This window comes from Coregonus clupeaformis, chromosome 5 (genome assembly GCF_020615455.1).
Source record: "Coregonus clupeaformis isolate EN_2021a chromosome 5, ASM2061545v1, whole genome shotgun sequence".
Taxonomy (NCBI): domain Eukaryota; kingdom Metazoa; phylum Chordata; class Actinopteri; order Salmoniformes; family Salmonidae; genus Coregonus; species Coregonus clupeaformis.
Window position 1 is genome coordinate 40,532,100 of NC_059196.1, and position 9,340 is coordinate 40,541,439.

Consider the following 9,340-nt stretch of genomic DNA (forward strand, 5'->3'; position numbering starts at 1 on the left):
CTGTATGACCTCCCTACAACGCCTGGGCATGCTCCTGATGAGGTGGCGGATGGTCTCCTGTGGGATCTCCTCCCAGACCTGGACTAAAGCATCCGCCAACTCCTGGACAGTCTGTGGTGCAACGTGGCGTTGGTGGATGGAGCGAGACATGATGTCCCAGATGTGCTCAATTGGATTCAGGTCTGGGGAACGGGCGGTCCATAGCATCAATGCCTTCCTCTTGCAGGAACTGCTTAGGAGGAACCCAGGGCCAACCGCACCAGCATATGGTCTCACAAGGGGTCTGAGGATCTCATCTCGGTACCTAATGGCAGTCAGGCTACCTCTGGCGAGCACATGGAGGGCTGTGCGGCCCCCCAAATAAATGCCACCCCACACCATGACTGACCCACCGCCAAACCAGTCATGCTGGAGGATGTTGCAGGCAGCAGAATGTTCTCCACAGCGTCTCCAGACCCTGTCACGTTTGTCACGTGCTCAGTGTGAACCTGCTTTCATCTGTGAAGGGCACAGGGCGCCAGTGGCGAATTTGCCAATCTTGGTGTTCTCTGGCAAATGCCAAACGTCCTGCACAGTGTTGGGCTGTAAGCACAACCCCCACCTGTGGACGTCGGGCCCTCAACCCACCCTCATGGAGTCTGTTTCTGACCGTTTGAGCAGACACATGCACATTTGTGGCCTGCTGGAGGTGATTTTGCAGGGCTCTGGCAGTGCTCCTCCTGCTCCTCCTTGCACAAAGGCGGAGGTAGCAGTCCTGCTGCTGGGTTGTTGCCCTCCTACGGCCTCCTCCACGTCTCCTGATGTACTGGCCTGTCTCCTGGTAGCGCTTCCATGCTCTGGACACTACGCTGACAGACACAGCAAACCTTCTTGCCACAGCTCGCATTGATGTGCCATCCTGGATGAGCTGCACTACCTGAGCCACTTGTGTGGGTTGTAGACTCCGTCTCATGCTACCACTAGAGTGAAAGCACCGCCAGCATTCAAAAGTGACCAAAACATCAGCCAGGAAGCATAGGAACTGAGAAGTGGTCTGTGGTCACCAACTGCAAAACCAGTTCTTTATTGGGGGTGTCTTGCTAATTGCCTATAATTTCCACCTGTTGTCTATTCCATTTGCACAACAGCATGTGAAATGTATTGTCAATCAGTGTTGCTTCCTAAGTGGACAGTTTGATTTCACAGAAGTGTGATTGACTTGGAGTTACATTGTGTTGTTTAAGTGTTCCCTTTATTTTTTTGAGCAGTGTATAAAACAGAGAAACACAGATGAACACTGAATTGAACATATACGGAAGAAGTACTGCATGTCCTACGTATGTACGCAAACAGGGCGAGATTATATGGACAAAAATATACAGAGTTTTCTGGCCAAGAAATAATAACAATCTTTCCATCAGCATCATCAGCATCATGTTTTGCTATGTGGTATTCTACCACTCTCTGAAAACTCCACTCACTTCAGTCCACACTTCAGTCCTCCAGCAAATCAGAGGAAAACAGATGAATACATATGGTCAACTGCATCATCAAGGTGAAAAGTTAACAGCAACGTAGCCTTGTTCCTCTAACAAATGGTCCAGGGCCAGCTTTGGCGTTTTAGCTCCTGATGGTTATGATGATGACTTGGCCAGGGGAAACTGGATCAGTGTGTGAGAGGTGGTTTTTGAAGAGCCTTCCCACATTCCTTACATTCCCATTCAGTTCTATCTAGGGTTTGATCTAACAAAATGTTTTTTCTAAGAAAATGTTTGACATTAAATATCCTTGGAATGTTCTTCTAACATTCACTAAAATGTGCACATCTGTGACAACTACCACAGAACATTCCCCTGAGGTTCTTGTTAGGTTGCCAGGGAATGCAATAACACAATGTTGCAGTAATGTTCTTACAACAGAAGGGGTTCTGAGAAAACATTACAGGAATGTTCTGCTAACATTGATGGAGATGTTTTTCAAAACACCCTTAACAACCAGCAGGGAATATTCCTACAATGGTCTCATAAAGTAACAGTGTGATGTTATGACTTGATTGTTCCAATAATGTTTTCCCTCAACATACTTCATTCAGCAATATTGCCTGAATACAATGGAAGAGGTTATGAGGAAACAATATTGGAATGTTCCACTACATTTATGGAGATGTTGCCCAACATAGAAGGGGAAGAAGTTGGGAGAGGGATGGAGCTTATCTATTGTGTCACATAGGCTAAGAATTTCAAGTCTTATGAATATACAGTACTGTATGTCTTAGTAGATATGTGTAACTATTGACACGTTACCACAATCTGGCAGTCAATAATTTCCAATGTAATTTTATGATTCTATGAACACAGTACTATCATTTTAAGAACATTGGAGAATGTTGAGTAAAAAACTAAATATACTATGTTGGGAACCTCTAAAGAATGCAAATAAATTTTTTGTGTGAACGTTCAACATCAGTGGCATGTGTTGTTCATCCTGATACAAAAATGTTGTGAATGTCATCATACCAGGACATATTTTGTGTTTTGGGAACCTATATCTTTTGTTCTCACACTGTTCCCACAACCTAATAAAATAACATGTTTTGGGAACTTTTAGAGAACATAAAAAGTGTGTTCTGTGAACATTCTTGCAACATCAGAGGAATGTTTCATGCACCCTAATACAAATATTGTATAATCATCAGCACAACTGGACAGATTTGGTGTTATTAGAACTTTTGGGAGAAATGTTCGTACACCTTTTTCTACAACTTAATGACATTTTCTGGGAACATTCACAGAACCAATTTTGTTTTGCTGGGCATACACAAACTGTACTGTATGTATACTCATAAATGGGCACATCCATACTTCATCATTTCATCTCTACCTGGAGTGGGTCTGTCACCAGAATCTTCCTTCTCTATGATGTTTATTGGATAAAAACGTCTACCAAATGGCATATATTATATATTAGAGAAGAATATGAGCAAAAACACTGACTGTGTCACTTATGTCATCTTACAAAGACATACATCTATTTAATTAAGCTTTGGAGCTTGGGCTGTTAAAAGAAGCCACTGACCACCATCCAGACTGTCCCTATTCAGCATTAATGTGATTTAGTAGGGAATTTGGGGAAATGTTTATTTTGAGCCCTTTAGGAGCAGAGGGAAACATGTTACAATTACAAACCTTTTGATTCAATGATTTGTGAAGAGGTACAGTATCTTTACTGTGATGTGATAGGTCTCACAGACGCACCTCTTATGATAAAAAAACAACAACATTTTAGTCACTTAGCAGACACTCTTATCCAGAGCAACTTACATTATTGCATTCATCTTAAGATAGCTAGGTGAGACAACAACATATCACAATCGTAGCAGGTACATTTTCCCTCAACAAAGTAGTTATCAGCAAAGTCAGTGCTAGTGGGAAAAGACAAGTACATTTTTATTATTATAAAAACGTGTTCATTATCTACCATTATTACATCTGTGCTGAAGCAAACACACACACTATTATCCCCTCTGCTTATTGAGACAGTATTACATTTCACAGTGGGGGAGCTCCACATTTAATAACCCTCCTGACTGGTAACTATTCAGCCACACCATGTTCACCATAAGACCCAATACCTCTCCCTCTGGAAAAAAAAAAGACAATGAAACACAAACCAATCCCTCACTCTGTTTAATCCACACCTCCACCAATCCATCTATTCTACCTCTTCTTTATCAGCCCCTTCTCTACCTCTAGATGTCCAATCCCTCCCGCTCTCCTCTTCCCTCTCTCCCTCTCTGCAGATAGAGTCAGTTCAGGGTCATAACCCTTGTTCCCTCCATTCTATTCCTCCTTTTCTCCCTCTCTTAGTAAAAACATAAATGCCAGTTTTCTATTACATCAGCCTGATGAAGCCAGCGGCTGAGGCTAGATTACATTACCACAGAGAACAATAGTGACGGCCCAGAGTGTGAGTGTGTGTGTCAATCCATCAAACTTTATTTGCTGTAGCACCCTCGGGCCAAGGAAACCGTTTGTGTGTGTAGCATGTAAGTACATTTTTGAGTGTGTGAGTATGTGTATTAGTAAGACCAAGGGATTGCTTTAGTGTGTTCTCTCTCTCTCTCTCTCTCTCTCTCTCTCTCTCTCTCTCTCTCTCTCTCTCTCTCATCACTTTTTTACAGTAAGCAATGAAGAGATGGTCATGGTAATTGGAGCCCCACACACACACAGATTTCTATCAACAATCCATCAGACTGCTGAACACTTGAACTGGACTGACCACCTGCACTAACTCTCCGCATCTTTTTTGCCGTCAGGTTTAGTTACACTGGCAAACTGAAGACACGAACACAGAAGCCAGTTACAGAAGGCCATACTCATTCAAAAAGTAATCATTTGGTTCTGGGTAATAAGATTAAGGCCTAGATTCGATCCGAACCACGGACAGTCCACGTTATAGCGAGATTGATATTTAAAGGTAACTTCCGATTGAGGCGACATGTGCAGCATTTAGGGAATATGGTCTCCGTGAACGCGGGAACACTGCCTATGAAGTGGACAAAACACAATCGGATTGACTCTGGCCCTAACATTCAGTAAACGGGAAATGTAAAACAAAAACAAGTGGGTTGGCTCCACTGACTATAGGACCTGAATACGGACACAGAAAACAAGCGCCCATGGTCATAGACGGCATGATTCTGAGATTCTGTTATATCTTTCCTCATTTCATATGTCATGTGTAACAAACCCCAATACTGTTATGATTTAACTGGATAGAACCCAAATGCAGACAAGTACACCAAGCCAGAGAAGTTTTAACAGGTTTATTATAATGTTCAATAGTCCAGGTTTCCAATAAATGGGGAAGAGCAAGTCCAGGTTACAGGGAGGGTACAGATCCAGGTCAGGGCAGGTGTGGTACCGTAATGTCCTAGTGTCCGTGGTGAGTCCAAAGGAGAGGCCCGATAGTGGAGAGCAGGATGGTGGTGGCAGGAGTGAAGCGGAGGCAGGAGTCAGGTTCCAAATATCTGTGGCACAGGAGAAAAAGTAAATAAACAGTCCAAAAAACACAAGAGCGAAAACAGACAGGTTGAGTCGGCAGCGAGACTAACATGGTTGTCTTGACTATGATCTGACGATGAGTGGAAAGTTTGACCGGGTCTTAAAGGCTGAGGTGATTATGGTGAATGAGCTGCAGCTGGAACCCTGACTCCCGCACACCAGACTTCACTCCTGCAATCAAGGACAGACAGAGGGGAGGAGGAGAGCAGAGAGAGAGCTACCTAGCAGCAGTAGGCCTAACAGTACCCCCCTCTACGGACGCCACCTGGCGGCCGACAGGGTTTATCAGGATGTAACCTATGAAACTCACGAACCAGAGCAGGATCCACAATGAAGCTCCTGGGCACCCAGGAACGTTCCTCAGGACCATAACCCTCCCAATCCACCAGGTACTGGAAACCACGACCCCGGCGGCGAACATCCAGAAGTCGCCGGACAGTGTAGACCGGACCCCCACCCACGATCTTGGGCGGAGGAGGGGGACGAGAGGGCGGGCACAAAGGGCTAACCGACACAGGCTTAATCTGGGAAACATGAAAGGTGGAATGAACCCGTAGGGAGGCAGGAAGCTGTAGCTTAACCGCGCAGGGGTTAACAATAGACAGTATCTTGATCGGTCCTATAAAACGAGGCGCCATCTTCTTCGACTCCACCTTCAATGGAAGGTCCCGTGACTTCAGCCATACCTCTTGACCAGGAGAGTAACCGGGAGCCTGGGACCGGTGACGGTTGGCTTGCCTCTGCATGTACGCCGAAGCTCGGGACAGAGCTACCCTGGCCTTCCTCCAGACCTTGCAGCAGCGGCGCATGTGGGACTGCACCGAGGGTACCGCAAGTTCCCTCTCTTGGGAAGGGAACAGGGGAGGTTGATAACCCAGAGCACACAGAAAAGGAGACAAACCAGAGGAAGCGTTAGTCAAGGTGTTATGAGCATATTCCACCCAGGGGAGCATGGAGCTCCATGACCCAGGGTTAGACCCAGTGACACAGCGAAGTGCGGTCTCCATCTCCTGGTTCGCTCTCTCGGCTTGCCCGTTGGTCTGGGGGTGATATCCAGAGGACAGGCTGGATGTAATGCCCAAAGCTTTACAGAAAGCTTTCCACACCTGGGAGACAAACTGGGGACCCCTGTCAGAGACAATATCCGTGGGTAGACCATGAGAGCGGAACACATGTTCAACCAAAATATCAGCCGTCTCTCTGGCAGTGGGCAGTTTAGGTAGGGCCAAAAAATGAGCGAACTTAGAAAAACGATCAATCACCGTAAGAATGACAGTCTTACCAGATGAGGGGGAAGTCCAGTGACAAAATCCATAGCGATATGCGACCAGGGCCGGCTGGGTATAGGTAGAGGTCGTAGATGACCAGCGCTGGCCTGGGTGGAGTTTTTACTTCGTGCACATACCGTACAAGCAGCAATGAAGGCTTGAGTGTCCGCCTCCATCGTGGCCCACCAGAACTTCCGTCGCACAAAGTCAAGGGTCCGCGAAACTCCAGGGTGACAGGTAAGGGGAGACGAGTGAGCCCACTGAAGTACCTGGGAGCGAGCAGACTCAGGGACAAACATCCGGTTAGGAGGACCCCTCCCAGGGTCAGCTTGATGATGTTGAGCCTGTCTAACAATCCCCTCGATGTCACATGTGATGACTGCAATACTGCAGGTAGGAGGCAAAATGGGTTCAGGGTTACTACCAGTATCAACAGCCGAATGAACACGAGACAGGGCGTCAGGCTTGACGTTGCGTGACCCAGGACGGTAAGACAGAGAAAAATTGAATCTCCCAAAAAATAGTGCCCACCTGGCTTGACGGGGGTTGAGCTGCTTCGCTGACTGGAGGTAAGCCAGATTCTTATGATCCGTCCAAACGATGAAGGGTTGTTCCGCCCCCTCCAACCAATGTCGCCACTCCTCGAGAGCCAGCTTAACGGCGAGCAGTTCACGATTTCCAACATCATAATTCCTCTCTGCCTGAGAAAGTTTCCTTGAGAGAAAAGCACAGGGATGCAGTTTGTTATCTTCAGGAGAACGTTGTGACAACACTGCACCTACCCCAGTGTCGGATGCATCCACCTCCACGACAAACTGGCGGTCGGGGTCCGGCTGCATCAGAATGGGAGCCGAGGCGAAGCGATGTTTCAGTTCTTCGAACGCTGATTCGGCCCCTTCATTCCAAGCGAACGGTCGTGAGATAGAGGTGAGAGCGGTGAGTGGCGCCGCAATGCGGCTGTAGTCCTTGATGAACCTCCTATAGAAGTTCGCAAACCCCAGGAATCGTTGAAGTTGTTTGCGGGTAGAGGGAGCTGGCCAGTCCGTGACAGCAGAGATCTTAGCTGGGTCCATCCGCAGCTCCCCTGAGCTATGATGTAACCCAAAAAAGAGGTCTCAGACACATGAAATTCACATTTCTCCATCTTCACAAACAGTTTGTTCTCCAACAACCTTTGCAACACCTGGCGCACATGCAGTTCATGTTCCTGGGAGGACTCTGAGAAAATCAAGATATCATCCAGATAGACAAAAACAAACCGATTCAACATGTCCCGAAGGACATCATTGACTAGTGCCTGAAAAACAGCAGGGGCATTAGACAACCCAAAAGGCATAACCCGATACTCAAAATGTCCCAAGGGTGTGTTGAAGGCAGTCTTCCATTCATCACCCTTACGAATGCGCACCAGGTGATACGCATTACGTAGATCCAGTTTCGTAAAGATGGTAGCACCATGAAGGAGGGGAAAAGCAGAATTAATCAAAGGCAGAGAATACTTGTTCTTAATGGTGATGTTGTTAAGTCCACGGTAATCAATACAGGGTCTGAGGGTCTTATCCTTCTTAGCAACAAAAAGAATCCCGCTCCTACAGGTGACGAGGAAGGACGCATAATACCTGCCGCCAAGGAGTCCCGAATGTAGTTCTCCATAGCCTCCGTCTCCGGCCGGGAGAGATTGTACAGGCGACTGCTGGGGAGCGGGGCTCCTGGCTGGAGGTCAATGGCGCAGTCGTAAGGCCGGTGAGGAGGAAGAGAAGTAGCTCTGTGTTTGCAGAAAACGGATGCCAGGTCATGATACACGTCAGGAACAGCAGAAAGATCCATGGACTCCAGTGGAGGTTGAGGCACAGTACTGGCAGGAGTCTGAGCAGAACACAAACAATTCACATGACAAAATGTGCTCCATGAAACAATGCTACCTGTCACCCAATCAATGTGTGGATTGTGTTTTATGAGCCAGGGGATACCAAGGACCAGGGGAGTCTGTGGGCAGTCGATAATATGGAATTGAATGTTCTCCTGATGATTTCCCGACACTCTAAGACAAACAGGAACAGTCTGATGGGTAATGCGGGTCAACAATTGTCCATTTAGACCCTTAGCCTGCAGCGGACAGTCCATAGGAACAGTCTCCAAATCCATTTGTTGAGCCCACTCTCTATCCAAAAAGCTTTCGTCGGCACCAGAGTCAATCAGCGCACTAACAGAGAAATTCTGGGACTGCCACTGGAGGGATGCCTGGAGCAGAATGTGGGGAGAAGAGGAAGAATCCGCTGCTCGGCTCACCAAAACTTCTCCCATAAATGATGAGCCGGCCCTTTTCCCGGACGAACTGGGCAGGAAGGAACGAAATGACCAGCTTCTCCACAATACAGGCAGACCCGAGCCTGAATACGACGTGCACGCTCCTCTGAGGACAACCGTGCACGACCCACCTCCATGGCTTCGGGTTCAGTGCTCCTCGTATCGACTCGGGAAGACACGGCTCTCTCCGTAGGGACGATGCAGGGAGGAGTTTGTTGATGACAGACAGGTTGCTTGGAACTAACACTCCTCTCCCGGCGGCGCTCCCGAATCCGATTATCCAACCTGATAGTGAGTGAAATAAGATTATCCAGCGTAGGCGATTCATTATATGACACCAATTCATCTTTTAAAGTCTCAGACAAAGCATTGATGAACACTCCTTGTAATGCCTCGTCATTCCAACCACTCACTGCTGCTAAAGTCCGAAACTCCACTGCCATCTCCGCCACACTACGAGCCCCCTGCCGAAGAGAAAACAACCGTTTCGCAGCCTCCTTGCCTCGTACGGGGTGGTCAAAAACCTTCCTCATCTCCGTGGTGAAGGCCACGTAAGCGTTGCAAATGTCCGACTGACTCTCCCAGACCGCGGATCCCCAGGCACGAGCGGAACCGCTAGTAGAGTTGATAAGGTAGGCAATACGGGCTCTTTCTGAGGCGTAGGTGAGGGGCTGTTGTTCAAACACTAACGAACATTGAGTCAAAAAATCGCCACAGGTTCCC